The sequence below is a fragment of the Ambystoma mexicanum genome, chromosome 5q (assembly GCF_040938575.1).
Source record: "Ambystoma mexicanum isolate Mex_15411 chromosome 5q, UKY_AmexF1_1, whole genome shotgun sequence".
NCBI lineage: Eukaryota > Metazoa > Chordata > Amphibia > Caudata > Ambystomatidae > Ambystoma > Ambystoma mexicanum.
Window position 1 is genome coordinate 700,020,857 of NC_090933.1, and position 16,609 is coordinate 700,037,465.

The 16,609-nt window shown below is 44.1% G+C and overlaps 1 protein-coding gene across 4 annotated transcripts in view; it reads left to right on the forward strand.

Moving 5' to 3' along the window:
• SULF1 (sulfatase 1) overlaps positions 1 to 16,609 on the forward strand; it is a 323,346-nt gene that overhangs the window by 53,582 nt on the left and 253,155 nt on the right. For all 4 annotated transcript variants that reach the window (XM_069621162.1, XM_069621159.1, XM_069621161.1 and 1 more), the window contains exon 2: positions 14,406 to 14,461. The gene's annotated coding sequence lies outside the window, so the exon portion shown is untranslated. The remainder of the gene's footprint in view (positions 1 to 14,405; positions 14,462 to 16,609) is intronic.

Below are 16,609 nucleotides of genomic sequence, written 5' to 3' on the forward strand. Positions count from 1 at the left end.
AATGTCCATACTCCTTGCGCACATGTGTGTAAATTTGGGTAAATGGCCGATATTGCAAAGCCAGTTAAAAAGCGCAAAATGTTGTCATTTTTTTAATGCAAGGCCCCAGGAAGATCAGAGGTGGACAAGCATGGACCATAAGGAATATATAATGTGCACATGTAATTTCAACAAATTGTATATCTGGGAAGGATGTGTTTGAATCAAATATAGATTTGTGGGAAAACTGACCAGGGGAGGTTCCTCTGACCATAAAACCTACAGCATCACTCTGACTCACATTTCCTTCCCCCAATCATGGGAGAGGGGAGAATTGGGCCAATGACAAGTAGAGAGGGGCAGGCTTAGCGAGGCCCAGGCACACACCCATTTTCAAAACACATAAAAAGAGACTGCTGGGACAGGTAGAGACATTCAAATCCAGTTGCTGCGGAGCGTTTTGCCGGACCACACAACATCCAGAAGATACCAGTTCCAGACTGACTCCAGCTACATACTCCAGAACCTAGAAATTATACTTTAGAACCTAAATCAGAGGCCTAAAACCACAAGCTGAGTTCTCTGCAGCAGGCCTCAAATCATTGCAAGCTACTCACAGCCGGGCGAGCTGCTTGAATCCCTTGCCAAGAACTTTTGCCAGGACCAGTGCAGAGATCCAGGAGCCGTGCAGAGACCGCTGCATCCGGACAGACCAGAGATCCAGAGTGACCCAGACCGCTGTGAGCAGAACCAGAGAGCTTACCCAGATCACTGAAGTGCCGAGACCAGAACCGGAGTTCAGTCCAAAACCTGACCAGATCCGTGGCGAGGCCTATTTCAAATTTATATTGTGAGTACCTAGCAGAACTGTGCAGAACCAATCTCTTAGGTTAAAATAGTTTGGATTAGATTATTTTAACTAAGTAGAACAGCCTCCTAGAAATTGTGTCATCTGTCATTTGTAAAGCTGCACAACTGTCACCTGTCAATTCTGAAGCTGCAAGCTGTCACCTGTCATTTTGAGTTCACTTTAAATCCGAAAAACCACCTTTATTTAATCGTCCATATCTCTGGAACCGTTTGGGCTAGGAACAAAATTTACTTTCCCCTGAAAGCTTAGAATCTCAGCTTTCCAACGAACACAGAACCGACCTGCTACTCTTTATACTTTTGCCGTAATCACGATTCACGCACTCGCGAATTTTACCACGATTTGCAATTTGGTTAAAAATCCAGCCACGTGTAACCATCAGCAGTCATTTCTTTCCTTGCTAAAAATTCGTTTGCCTCTTAATCACCATCTCTGAATCATTGCTAAAGTGAGCCTGAACTCATCCCAAGTATCTCTCACTCACCCTGAACCTCCTAAAGGGAATTAAAAGCATTTTCAGCATATTTCTCACTTCATTGCCACCACATTCAAAGCACTTGGACCTGTGTTTTAAAACTCATACCGGTTTTCTCTAAGATTGCTGGGGGGAACTGAATTTCGTATTGTATTTGATTGCATTCCTGAGAACTGTGTGCTCCTCTTTCCATCTACTTCCATGTCTTACATTGTATAGGGGAGGGGGGTGAATTGCCAGAGAAAGTGATTATATTATCTTTTGCTAAAATCATCTCAAGATTTCTGTACTGCATTTTATTCCTCATTGCTTTTCCCTTGAAATCATAAAAGTATTTTTGCTACTTGATCCATCCTATACTAACTCATCATTGATTATAAAGAAGTGTGCTAGTGTCAGATTACCCATTGTTGATTAATATTATATTTATAAGGGCGATATCGATTATTTTATTATAAAAGCGTGGTATCTATATTTTGTCTTATTTCTCAAATAAACCTTTCAAACTTGCAAAACAGAACTACTTCTTGGCTCAGTGGGGTCAGGGGGATTCTAAGAGAGGGGTGTTATATAGGGGTAGTCATCCAGAACTCATGAACTGGACATAAAGATATATCAATAAGGGTTTCCATTCAGTATCCCAGACTAGGCATTGACTTAGCTGTAGTGTTGAATTGAATCTTCTTACACTACTCTCCCTCACACTTCCCACCCCTCCCCGCTTACGTGATGGGTTCCAGGCATCCTCCAGTTCCCCTGCCAAACAGCTGCTTGCATCTCCTCTGAGAGTCCAAGACAGGCGAGATAAAAAGCAGGTTTTATTGGACCAATATCACTTTTTACAGTTTTCCTTTTTTTTTTTTTTTGGTCGGGCAGCATAGGTCAACTTTCTTTTCTAGCCGGTAAAATTAGCTCCGCAGGTTGAAAGCTTGCTGCTGCGATCGGGGTGTGACCTGCAGGTCGCTGGTTCGAATTAAAGGGAAGGCCAACTCAGCCTTTCATCTTTCCGAGGGCGATGAAGAGTACTAACATTGGTTGGTTGATATTGTATGCATATTTGTTCTATATAAAATCTTGGGCTTAAGCGCTATACAAATAACACGCCATTATCAATATTCTTTTCAGAGTAAGGAAATGCTCACTGATACCCGGCTTTGCACTGCAATTCTCATTCCTTGTGCGTATACATGACAAGATTGCTGGGCTATCAAGAAAAGGAGAGGGTTTTCCACTTGTATTCCAACTGGCATGAGGCTCTCTGCACAGCACAGGGGCTGCTTATCTTCCAGACCAGGGCTGTTTCCAGCCCAGGCACTGCGTATGGCATTATGGAAATAACAGCAAATCTGAAGTCCATAGGGGCCTCGCAACATAAACCTATGCCCCTTATTTGATGGAAAGCTAACATCTGCGTTTCTTCTGTACAATCCCCAGATCACCGTCCGCCCTTTGCTTCCCCATAGCGCATCATGCTAAGATCCTCCCCTTCTAAGCACTGTAATAAAAGCTGCAATTATTAACCAATGTAATGACCCTCCAATGATCAGCCCCAGAAGCATGAAAGGCTGAGTCAGTATTCAAGCGTGCAAAGTTCAGGCTTGTCCCATGTCCGAGGCAACCGCTTAACCCGAGAGCTCTCCATCAGGATATGATGTTCAAGGTATTCTTTTATTAAGGGGGATGATCCTGAACATAGTCTTGAATGGCAGCAGGGAATGTTATGTTGGTGGGAGGCAGATGGTGCAGCGTTACATAGAGCGCCCAAGGACATCCATGGTGGGAAATTCACAATCGTAGGGTGTGTGGAAGACTGGGCAGGAGGTGTAGACTGGGTTGGAAGAGTTGTTGGAGAGGGTGGCGAATCCACTGGCTGGTCATGGGTATGGTTGGGGTGGTGGGTTCAGAACCTGTGTATAATGGAAGGCCTTAAGTTTTATTCTGATTCGCTGGAGTGAGGGAGAATGCCATCGAGCCGCACAGCTTTCTTCCAATGACCAGGATACAAGAGGCATCCAAAACATGTTTCGGGAAACCCTAGCGTGGTCTTATTATAGTACCTCTTAAGTATTGTGACGTCATAATCCAGGACGAGAATGCTTATGGGACTCTCCTATGGAGGAGGTCACTTACAGGTATAGGTGGGTACCTGGTGGCTTCCTTTAAGGATTCCCTCATTGCTAATGCATGTACCCTTACTCAACCATGGTAGTGCTACGTATGGGCCATGGATGGCTACACCGTGATGTGCAGGTTTAATAGTCATTCGATACCTCCTGTTAGCGTTTCTTTTCTGCACCAGCTCAACATCCAAGTGGTCTCAAAGTGCAGAGGATTGTCTGGAAGTTGTTGTATTATGTCAACACATACCTTCATCTGTGGAGGAAAGTACAAGAGAGGGGGTGAAGCATTGCATGAAAGAGGGGAGCAGATAAAACAAACGGGGGGTGGCAACTGGGGCGCTTCAGTTTAAAAGAAGACAAATAATGATTTGTGATATCTTGGGTCAATGTCCATCCAGCCAAAGCAAAGCATAGAACTGGATTGCAGAAATTAGGAGGGTAAATTCTAAGGTGTCTTAAAAAGAAGAAATGTTTATATAATGGTACCTTCAGAGTGCTAAATAGATATTACCAAGAGTAGTGTGTGGCTTTGGGATGAACCATTTGCTCAAGTGCACCCTTGAAGCTTGGCGGCTGTTATTGGCCATTTCATTAATCTCCAGAATAGCAATTTTGGGACTGCAAAACCCAGTCATCAAGAGGGGCTACGACAAGAAAAATGCGGATATAGACAAACGGGGTGAGTAGAGGGGGACGAGCCAATTGTCTTCTCATGTTTTCAGTAAAAGCCTTACACCCTTTTAAGTGACATGGGTATGTCTTTGGCTCAGGGGTGATCAGGCTTTGATGCCTTCCACAACGCCTGGCAGTGGGTTTGTTGAAACCATTGGGGCCAGGAGAGCAAATGCCCTTCTGCTTACTCACCTGAATGGCTTGAGCGACAATGTCCTATAGACAGGAAAGCTGGGCGGACCTACAGGTCATCTTAAGATGAGGATAAGATTTGATCGATGGCTCCTCTGGGGGCGATGCTCTGCACTGCCCTGCCTGCATGCAAGCTCTGGAGGCCTGTAAGGAGCTTCATAGGACTGGGTATATTAGTGTGGGAGTCTGGATCCCTCTTGGGCTAAAGTGGGCTTCTCTCGGTGTTTGCAAAACGTCGGCCTTGTCTACCCATCTCAACCTAGATTTCAGGTACCTTGAGAGCAGGCGGGGTATACTGGCTCCAAAAGGAGTGCAGATTATGCTTACCAGCTTACATTGGCTGGTATGCTTTGTGCAAATGCCGTAACCTGGGTCAGCGGGTTGAACACTTGTTGCTGTGATCTGTGTTTGATCTGCAGGTTGCAGGTTCAAATCCTGGCAAGGCCATCTCAGCCTTTCATCCAAGTAAATGAATATCAATTTCGATTGGGTAATAATAGCAATGTATGTGTATGTCCTATGCAAAGCGCTTTAGATTAAAGCGATATGTAAAAAAAATATTATTATTATTATTGCCTTTTTGATGGAATGAGTGCCGCTTACGTGTTTATTTTGTTTTGCGAAGTGGTTCATGTCACCTTCTGGCTGTTTCCAAGGGCATTTTGGTCTTTTACAAAGCAACATGACAATCATTTTAAACGACAAAACAAGATTTTATGTAATGTGGTATAAAAGGACATTACCAACCTGTATGACAAAAACAGCATTATGTCAAAAATAATGTGGGTGAATAAGTAAACAAATCAAATACAAGTTAACAGGAGCACAAGTTCCTTACATTTTGCAGACATTCCAAGATAGAAATTGGGAAGGCAGAATGAAAGCAGGAAACCTACCAGGATGGAAAAGGGTTGACACATAGATGCAATGAAGGAACAATTGCAAGTCCAACAGGGGTGTGTGGGCAGGGACATCATTTGGTCACCCCAGGGTACCGGCTTGTACTCCTGGCAACTCTCTTGCTCCTGATGGTACTGCCGTTTTGGCCGCTGGTTCAGGGATTGCAGACCGTGCCAAACCAAGCCCAGGGCCCCTTTTATCTTTCAGTAGTTCCCAGCCTGGTGCTTCCCCACACCTCAGCAGCTTGCAAATGGCCGCCAGGGGCCTAGGGAAGAGAGAAAGTGTGGGGGCTTCGTAAGCAGGATGTTGCTAAGGAGATGGACTGATGATAAACTAGGAAGGCTGAATATGGGAATCCAGTAAATGCAGGGGTGCAGTCAAGTGGGCAGGTGAAGAATTTGGGGGAGCAGATGGCAAGCCGTGCCATATGTATGACTGTGTAGCCATGCAGGCGGGGGGGGGCGGGGGAGTTGGTGTATTAACTGAGACTGTGCTTTGCATTTCATGACAGCAACTGGACATGTCGGGGTGCCCATTACATATAGTGGCTGTAGCTTGAATATGATGCGTTGGATGAAAAACTGGATCATTTGAGTCTGTGCTTGGCATCTGATGGCAGGAGTCGCACATTTGGGGGGTGGGGTCTGTTACAATGTGGTGACTAGAACTTACATGTATGGCATGAACGGTCTTTTGATGGCATTTTGGATTGCACATGCCATACGGTGGCAGCAATTGAATATGTGAGGCCTTCCCTTCCAGGCGATCGCCAGTGCATGCATGTGCAGCATTTGCTAGGGGGGGGGGCTCAGGGAGCTATAGCCCCGAGGCTATAGCTAGCCCTGATTCCCGCCAGTCCCAACATAAGCTTCGCCCCTGATCTTTTCCACACCTAGCAACACCCCTGACATTGAGACCTTATCTGGCATTCAAAAGCATATTTGCGGGATTGGAGGCTGCTTTATGTATGATGGCGCAACAGAACAAAAATCCTTAGCATGTTCCAGTTGCTTCACAGGACATGGCATAACATAACATAGCGTAGAAAAGACAGCATAGATGAGCATCGCAGAACCCCATAGAAAAATACAACCAAGTGACAAATGTAGGGAAATGGACTTATGCACATGGTCTGTGGTCACCCCTATAGATGCGAAGATGTACTGCCTTGTTGTTTAAGAAGCTGCCTAGCCTACTCCACTGTTTCAGTGAAAACGTGGCACGGTGCGACAGCGTTTATGCATTTGGGCATAAATGTTGCTGGGCGGGGCATACAGTCCTGTGGACATGAGGTTGGTGAGAGATCTTAGAATGCCTGTTAGGACACTTTCTTTAGATGTATCTCTTGGTGGCCCACTTGATGTGGGTGACATGAGGGGCATTTGCTCTGAGGCTGTGGTAATTTGGTGCAGTATAACATCTGCCGGTGGGGTATCATGGATGTCAACAATTGAGGGGTGTTTCCAAGTTGGGCTTCATCCAGAATCAAGGGCCTCCGTGTCAGCATAGGGCACTGTTTTTGCTGAACGGCTAAAGGACATCTGAAGTGAGGCATGTGCAGCTTAAACCACACGTCCAAGATGACCAGGATTGGCAGTGCTGGCCAAGACCTCCCTTTTCCTACTGCCATTCAGACTCTGTCAAGGAAACGGAATGCCAAACAATCTAAAGGCTACAGCAAGTACACAAAGCACAGCACTGTTCAGTAGACCCTGCCAAATTATTTGCACATCTCCACCCCCACACCCACCGACGCCCAGCCTAAGAATGATGCTACAGTCGAATGCAGTGCCAGCTGGAACGTGGCTTAAGAGGTAACATCTTTCATTCCGCCAAAGATGTGCAACAATCACAGACATGTGTATTAACATGTGCCACTCTTCAGTGTAATGGAGCGTGAAGTGTGACTCCAACCAAGCTATTGCATGCTTATAAAATGCAAACAAATGTTGTTAAAATCTCCCTCCTTGAGAATGTGCAAACTCACAACTCCTTGCAGAGCTTAGAATCTGGCCAGAAAACACTCGATACATGGATTCAAGTGTCCGCAGTGCACGTATGACTAGAGTACGTGTGCAATTTCCATTGCACTGGACCAGAGTGACATGGCCATTTGGCTGCACCCCTCTCCCAATATTTGTTCCAGGGTCAAACGGCTTCACCAACAGAACAAATCAAACGCTCAGGGATGAACTCACAGCATTTACGCGCAGCGGGCTCTTAATCCGGCCCATGGCCTGCAAGGATGCCCGCGCGCCAAAGTTAAGACTGTGAAATTGAAGAGGGCGTGTTTTCTTGGTAACGTGCGAGAAAGCTCCAGCTGTGGAGAAACAGAAAATAAATAAATACCGTGGAGCGGCTGATGAGCAACATCTGTGCGGAAGGAGGCATGGCCCGCTGGAACAATGGGGGCGATTTCGGAGGATCTTTAACAAGCTGTATATAACGCATGCACCACACGTGCGGCGGACATCCATGCAAGGGAAAAACTGAGCTAAGGGCCCGCAGTTCCCCTTTTCAAATAAACGACCACTGGTTCAAATCCAGCCAGCCAGCTGGCGAGTCATTTCACCCCCACATGCTCGGTTTTACTGGCAGAGCGCGTCTGCCCAATAAGGCTCATTTCACATAACCTTTTGGCAATCCGTTTTATTTTTGCACTGTGTAAATCTTTTCAAGTGTTGCTTCTGACACAGAGAGCTGACTGATTTCATTGAGGTCATGTTGTGTCTAGTTGTGGGTTATGCTGCCAACCTGCGAGCGGCATCCTCTGTGTGGCTGGCAGTGGTAAGGTGATTCTTTGCTGCGCCAAGATGGGTTAATGAAATTGTATTTCAAAAAAGTGGGGTCAAGTCTCGGTACTTTTCATTTTTGGGGGAGGCATTCAAGAAGTAAGGCGTAGCACATGGGTAACTGGAAACAGGGTCATCATTCACTTAACTTTTAAAAATGTTTTGGGCGGTCAGTTACAGTAAACCAGGTGCAAAATGTCCTTTTCTGAGAGTCTTCGGCTTTGGAGGGAAATGCACATTTAATCTATACATGAAACACCAGCTATGCAAATGACTTGATTTTTTGGCTCTTCGCTAAATTGGCACCCTCGTGAAAAAGAGGTTTTCTTTCTCTACCTCAGTCCGTGACCCCAAGACCCGTACAGAACTCAAGGAAAACTAAGATCGCAAGATGATAAATGTAGTTGTGAGTTGCTTTGATGGACTCCGAGCGTGACACGGGTCAAGTAATGAAGTCTGCACCGATGATCCTACTGGTGTCCTATGTTGCGTGCTGGCAAAGAGTACTACCACTGCCTTCTTATTTACAACAGAAATGAAGTGCCACCACACAAATTGCGCCAGTTAGAAATTGATGTATTCACTGGTCATATCTTCCAGTTGGAAGTGTATTTAAACAGTGGTAATGTCCGTTAGGCGACATGTGTTTCGGCTTTTGGCTGTCTTCAAAGCCAGACAAAAACCAATAAGTCACTAATGTAAATTCTCTTCACAGTTTATTCAGACTTGAGTAATTGGGTATAATCTGTGTACCTATTTCATTAAGTTCCGTTCTCCTCGCGTCTGCGTGAGTTAGTAACCGTTACTCGCGCAATTTGTGTGGTGGCACTTAATTTCTAAGATTTCAAGATGCCCCTAGAAGCCATGACTCACCCATCGCACCATGCATGAGTTCATTACAGAAATTAACCTGCCGACAGCCAACTCTAATCAATTAGACTTGTTCAAAAATCCCTAACAACTTGGTGATATTAATGGACTCTCACGGAATCTCAACTTCCATCAACTAGTATGCAGAAGTGTGCTACGCGTTCTAAATCAGCATCTTCAGAGACACCTCCCCAAGCTCATACTCACCCCCTTCACCCTGAAATCAACATCAAAGAAATTAACCCCACATTTAATATTCTAAAAGCCATCGTTTTGTCCCTTCCCAGCACTGTTTATATTCAATCAGTGCTAAACCTCAAACATTGTCTTACAGGGATCCCAGCCACGCATTCAGAGCCGGTTTATCCCTGTGTGACATGGTTGCTTCTCTAAAAAAGAAAAATAATTCATTCACAATAGCATCCACTTTCATTATCTCTCTTCTGATGTAACGTGATACTGTCACAGCTATGTGCCTTTGGAGAAATAGATACTGAGATTGTAAGGGACATGAAGGGGCATAGAACGAGAGTAGGGAGGAGAGGTAGGGCGGGCCAAGCCATAGGTTAATTTGAAGACAATCGAGAGAAAGTGATATAAAAGACAAGATTCAAGAGGAAGTAGTGAAATTGAAAGCATGGAGGATATTTTAGGGGATCGAGGGGTTAAAGAAAAAAGGATACAAATGGAAGAGTTATAGATGGAATGAAGAGGGAAAAGGGGACAAGCAGGGATACCAAGCAGTGAAGATGAACAGTAGTCAATACAAGGGAGAAGAGAAGAAGTTTAGATGTGTGAGAAGAAAGATGTGCTGGCACAGCGAATGTTAAACAAGGCATAGCAGCAGGAGCGGGCAATAGAGGAGATATGAAGGGAGAAGGAGAGGGAAGGATCAAAGATAACGCACAGGTTGCGCGCTGAAGGTGAAAAGGAAAGAAGATGGAGAAAGGAAAGAGGGAGGGGATGGAGTAGGAGAGATAGTAGAAGAGGGAAAAAACAGAACCTCTTTTTGAGGGATCAAGATTTAGAATATGGGAGGACATCCAGTTCGGAACAGCTAAACTACAGTTTGAGACATTGGAGTGGAGTGCAGAGCAGAATCGAAGGAAGAGAAAGGGAAAGATCTGGGTGTCTTCATCGTAAAGGTGGAAAGAAAGGTGAAAGGGGAAATGAGGGCAGAGAGATGAGCATATTTCGGCTCCCCTGCACATTTGTGTACGTATGCATGCAGAAGAGTGCTTCCTTTCCACAAAAGGGATTCAATCTTTTTAAACTGATTGAGGTCAAGGGGAATATCTTTACTTCCATCTTTTAGGTGAAGGTAAAAAGATGGTATCTTTTTAGGAGAAATCTGAACTCCGGAATTGTGCGTTATTTACTGCAGTCAGTATCTCTGGAATATTGCATGAGGCAACTGACTCCTGCATCAACAATGAGGTGGTCAGTAATACAGACAGTATTCCAAACACTACTAAACAAAAAGTCTCAGTTACTGCTCGACATGTAGATTGCCAACATTCTTTAGTCCTTACACAGACATAGATCCCTAGTAGTAAAAATATAACATTTGATATATAATCAATAGTATTATGAATAATTAAAAACAGAAATCATGTGCATACAACGTGCCATCAAGACCAACACAACTGATACAAAATGTGAACTTGATCCTTCAACACATACAAAAACAAAAAAACACAAATGTGCACAGTCGAATATATAGTAGACATTGCAGTAAAGGGGACTAGTGTCACATTTTGGTGTGAATGACTAATGCAGAGTGCCCATAATCACTGCTCTTACTGCATTGATAATATAATTGTGTGCAGGGCAAGTGCATAATCGACATGCGTTTATACTCCTGAACAAGGACTAGCATTTATTAACGTGGACCTTTTGTTGGATTCTGGATTTTCAAGATATCCTCCTTTGTTATGAGAACATGAGAACCGACTGCAGTTGTTTCAACCACTTAAGTGCATTATGATGTCTAAGTGATGACCTAGGACTCCACATCAACAAACATCTCTCTTTCATGTATGTAGGTATGTAGAGCAGATGAGTATGACGAACGGATGAGTATGTAGAGCGGAAGAATAGTGTATAAAGCGGATGAGTATGTTGACCGGATGAGTGTGTAGACCAGATGAGTGTGTAGATCAGAGTGCACGAGTATGGAATACTGGAGAACACACGTGGATCACACTAGAGAATAAAGCATAGACTAGAACACGCATGGTGAACCAGAGCGCGTGAGTGTGTAGTGCAATCTTGAACACCTGAAATGACCAAAAATGCATAGAATGGACCTGACCGCTCAGAATTGCGTGAAGTACATAGTATGCCTTCGAATGCATGGAACCTTTGAAAGAACATACTTCATCTCACACCCCACGCTTACTCTCTCCTTACACCACCACTCAACTAGAACACAGAGATACTATAACACCATTCGGTATAACTGTTCTCATATCAACATCTGCCGCTCACTCCCCATAGCTCTAAGTAAACGCTGCCACACTCGGTCTGGATAATTCCGGCCAGAGCGAACACATACTCCTGATCGCTCAACCACCACACCTACCGCTAAGAAGCAGCTACCACATGAATTCCGCACCAGCTGCACACATACCCGGTGCACACACGCACCTTTGGACTCTCTCTAATCCCTCTACTGACCCGAACTTCGGTTCCCAAGGGCGTTCAACCTACCAGCACCTTCAGACCATACCAATGGTCTATAAGGCGCTATATAAATGCAAAATAACATAACATAACTTCAAGACACACATAGCTAAGAAAATTCAGACAGCTTGGTATCTGCTCTCCCTCCTGCAGAAAGTGAAGCCCTTCCTCCCTCCGGACAGCTTTCGATGCACTGTTCAAGCACAGGTCTTATCCCACCTGAATGAGGCAATGCCTGCCTCGAAAGCCTCCCATTGTTCTCACTCGTGCCCCTGAGAAGTGTCCTACACATGGCCATACGCCTCATCAAGGGTCTACATATATACAACCACATCACCCCGGCCCTTACCGACCTTCAATAGCTCCCACTGCACGCACAAATCGCTTTCAAGTCTTGCTGCATCATCTATAAGGCAGTATCTCTCAAGTCACCCAGCTACCTCGTGAGAAACTAAGCATCTCCCGTGGACAGTGCACCACGAGAAGCCAGGACACGTGCAGGCTTGAAATCCACCACTGCAAAAAGGAAAGGACCAGAAAACAAGCTTTCTCTGCCTATGTCCCAAGACCATAGAACCTCCTCCCCATCGGAATCCGACTTGTCCTCCCGCTCCTACAATTCAGAAAATAACTAAAGACCCACCTCTTGAAGGTGTCTCTCCACCTCAACACCTAGGCCATCACAGGGCCCCCGGCATGACCTGACTTTCATGACGCCATCCGCCCGCCACCCTGTACAGCTGTACCCCTCCTCTGTGCCCCTCTGTATCCTACCCCCGCTGTATATCCGTTCTGTTACCTCTGAAAAGTGCTCCGTTATGCATCTGTACTGTTGTATACCTCTAAAGTGCTCTGTTGCTCCTCAAACCTAGGTCCATACTCAAATATCATAATAATAATACAAATAATATGTGTCTTGTGTTTTTGGGATGGATTCAGTAAATGTATACTCTAGTAAGATGATATTATTAGCTGTCTATTGTTCGAAAAGGCCATCTTTGGTGTGTGCTTTTTCCACGATATAGCAAATCTGCATCGCTATTGAGAAGTGAACAGGTTTCAAATACTATGCTTCGCTACCTCCTAATAAGATGCGTAATTGCTCTTAGAGCTACTTGCGAACGGAGGGTTATGTACAGTACTCAGTTTTTTTGCTCCTAGGAGATGTGTCAAGATTGTTTATGAAGTGGCATGCCGATTATCACTGTGAATTAACTTAATGACACAGACGCAAGACACAGCAACATTGAAACAACTTCTCATGATGTACAAGTACTGTTGCCAAGTCTTAGTTATGGCTTTATTTCATGCCATGTGAACTGCAGTAACCTGCGGTAACAGTTTAGCTGTGATTAGCAACAGACCATCATGCAGATGTGATGTAAAATTGCAACATGTGTTAAGTGCGTGAGTTAAGAGATGATAGCTTGTAGTTGATTTGAGTATAGCACTGATTAGGTTTTTTAGCTGCATAGTACACTTGTGATTATGGTTTAAAATGGCAATTAAGGTATTTACAATGTATGTGGTCTCACTTGTACCATTCTAGAGCTCTTGGTCCCAAATATACCTCTGAAGAAGTTCTGGTACCAACTCAAGGGAACGAAAAATGTAGGGTTTGTTATATGAAGAGGATCTGGCCACCTTTTTGACACTTTGTGTTTGTTTTTTGTGCATGTTGAAGGATCAAGGTCACGTTTTGTATCAATTGTGTTCGTTTTGATGACACATTGTACGTGCATGATTGCTGTTTTTAATGATTCATAATCCAACTGATTATAAATACATTTTTATTTTTTTGCTACTAAGGATACAAACTACAGGTCGAGCAGGAACTGAGTGAGACTTTTATTTTAGTATTGTTGTATTCTTGGGGGGTGTCTCACTTTCAGTTTCCCCTTGGTTCCCCTTTATGTATATTCTGGTATTCCAAACACCACATGTTTTGGTTGTTAATGGCTACCGCGTTAATGATTCATTTGCTTAAATCACCACTCATTGAAGAGTACAGCTGGTAATCCAGTGCAATGCCTCATACAAAAAATAGCAAGCTGGCCTTCCCAAACTCAAGGTCTATGCCGTGCAAGAGAAGTCGTAACTACATGTTATGTTACATTTCAAAGCTTTTCTAATGTGCCAAATGGCCACGGATACCACCTCCACCAACTCATAACTTAATTTACAATCAACAGATGATCCCATGCTATGGCCTGTAGTGGCCTCAGAGTGCCTAGGCTTGTCTGGAATTTGTTTTATTGTGCTAGACTCTCGGTGTGGCAGCTTCTACAGACAACAGGCAATTACGAGCAAGTAGGTGTGAGGTTGCTGGATGTGCTTGATGTGTGCTCAAGTGGACCTTTCAAATGTGGTCGCATGTTATGCTGGGCTACCTATAAACGAGTTGGAACACTGGGAATAGTTATTCTGGGGTTGCCCAGCGTAGAGAGACCCGAGTGTGGCCCAGTACAGCATAGACTGTGAGAAAGGTAAATATAAGCGGAGAACAAAAGGAGGCAGAGACTTAATTATTCTCAATTTCCAGTATATGTTGAAAGCTGAGCACCCATAAAAGTGAGCAGTTCTCAAGATGAGAGAGTGCCAATGTAGGAAATGTCTGAATTCCAAACGGAGCTGATGAATGGGCATTATTAACTGCCCTGTGAACTCCTCTCCACTATGATAACCCAAACGTTTATTAGCAAGCTTGCTCCTGAGGAAGTCCCCCTCTGATCTTTACAATTTCTTTTCACTTTGACTTTCCCTCACGTTTGAGAACTCCTAGAGCTGTAATGTCATTGTAACCTGTCTGTGGTCCAACAAGAAAACTCAAATCTGCTATTGTATTTTAGGAGAAGATGGGGCGAACCTGACACTGGCTTTTTTTCGTTTTTCGCTGAGAAATATGGTAAGTTTAAATTATGAATAGTATCTTCTACGTATATTTACTCTACTTGCATGACCAAACACGGATGCCTTGCCTTGGTCCCTTTAAGCACACCCTTTCCATGTTGTGTCGAACGTGTCTCATAGGCCTTTGGCTGTGCCTTCCTAATGTGGCATGCAAGAGGTTCAGGCTGCTCACCAACAGCTGCTAAGAGAAATGTTAATAGAGTAGGTGCCTTTTAAACAACAACAATTCCTTATTTCCTCAAATGTGACGTATCATATTTGAGAACCTGAGGCGTTCTCTTCATGCTTGGAAGAGGTTGTCCTGTGGCAATATCCAAATGGGCTCTGTTTTAATGTTTTCATTGCTGTCAATTGTATTGTTAATCATAACTGTTGATGCCCTGTATCACAGTAAAATAGAGTAAAGAGTAGCTATATCAGGAAATAGTTTGTTGTGACCCATTTTTGGTTCAGGGAATACTATGAATAGGATATGCCAGTCGCCAAGAGAGAAGCATGCCTGATGTTCTCCTCATAAAAGCACTGTGGTAGCTCCTACTATGGGACTGCCACTACTTCATAGGGTTATGCATCATGCATAAACACCTATAGCATCAGACCCTTGTGTACCTGTCAAAAGCTATACAAATCAATTACCAAGGGCAAAGTTACCATCCCCATCCATGGCTCTGAGAGCTATTCAATGGCCTAGATTCTGACCAGTATGTCATCTCACCAATGCTCATGCATGCACCGCTATTAACCCAGCTGTATTGGACCCCCACACCCAAAGTTTCTCCCCATTTGTGCATTCCGTTGTACCCCGCTTCAGGCTCCTCCTCCTCTTCTCTTATCTCTACTCCTCCGTTTACTCCACAGACTATAATCTGGTTTCACTGGTGGCGGTGGGCACAGTACAAATACCTCATTACCTAACACTTACCCAGTTTGCTTGACCCCCTTTAAAGTGTTTTTGAAGGGCATGGCTCGAAAATATCTTAAGCAACATGTTATTTATATCCACCATTTTATGCTAGTTTTCGGCCATCAGAGGAGAATGTTTAAGAAGAAGACTATCTGGAGTAAAGAATGTCTAGGTGAGGTCTGAAATGGTACCATCATGTCACAATCCCATGGACTTCCCAAATACATAACAAAAAGACTTGAGGCACATTCTGTTTAACAATGACGTAATTTGGTTCATCAATTCTGCCATTTTACGGTGGAAAGGAGGTGTGGCGGACACATTTTTCAAAGCGCGTACTACCATCATAGAATGGACTGCAGAACGTGGGGAAGGTTGATGACAAAGGGGGGGGGGTGAGGCCATGTAATAGTTTTGACACATTGCAAGCGAAAGGATAGGTGTAAAATGGCCACTCCAAGATGTATGCATTTTCATCAATTACATTGTTTACAGATTTGGCGTTTACTGATTTTAAAACAGGTAAAAACCTTTGTATCTTTTTTAAATGGGGCACTTCGCTTGCACACCCCATCATTGATCTCCTCTTCCCCAGAGCCTCCAGTAAACCACACTAACCCCAGTTCCCTTTCTGTTTTTTTGGGGAGGTTGGCGGTGTTGTTATTGTTAGGAGGATTGTCCTTGCCCTGAGGTGCAGGAGAAAGAAAGAATAGACCACACTTCGGATTCAGGGCTCCTCTCATAGGTGCCTGACTCTCACAGGTGTAAAAAAATGGCTCATCAGCCAATGCTACATGCACTGTTAGGAGGGGAGCAGTCTAGTAAAAAGGTACAGCATAACATACAATAGCAAACACAATATATTTGTAAAAATATGCAGTTGATATAAATGATTCAAAGATAAAAATGCAATATGTAAGGTAAGTGGTCTTAAATAGCGCCCAACTTATACAAACATTGGCCTCGCTATGCATGGCCCTGTAAAAATGGCAGGTTTGAGGAGTCAGTCAGAAAGCAGGAAGGCAGATGCAGTCTTATGTGTGAGAATCTCTCATGATAAGATGGACTCTCTGTTAATTCCCATGAAAATGTGTCTCAGTGGTGAGCTGTGAGTTTGCAAAGGCAGTGAATTGTCCCAATTCCTAGTGGAGAAGATGGATTAACCTGGTTCAATCGCATTACAAGCTCAATTATTATTCCATATGCGTGGGTCATGTGGATTTGTCAACCCCCTTTTTT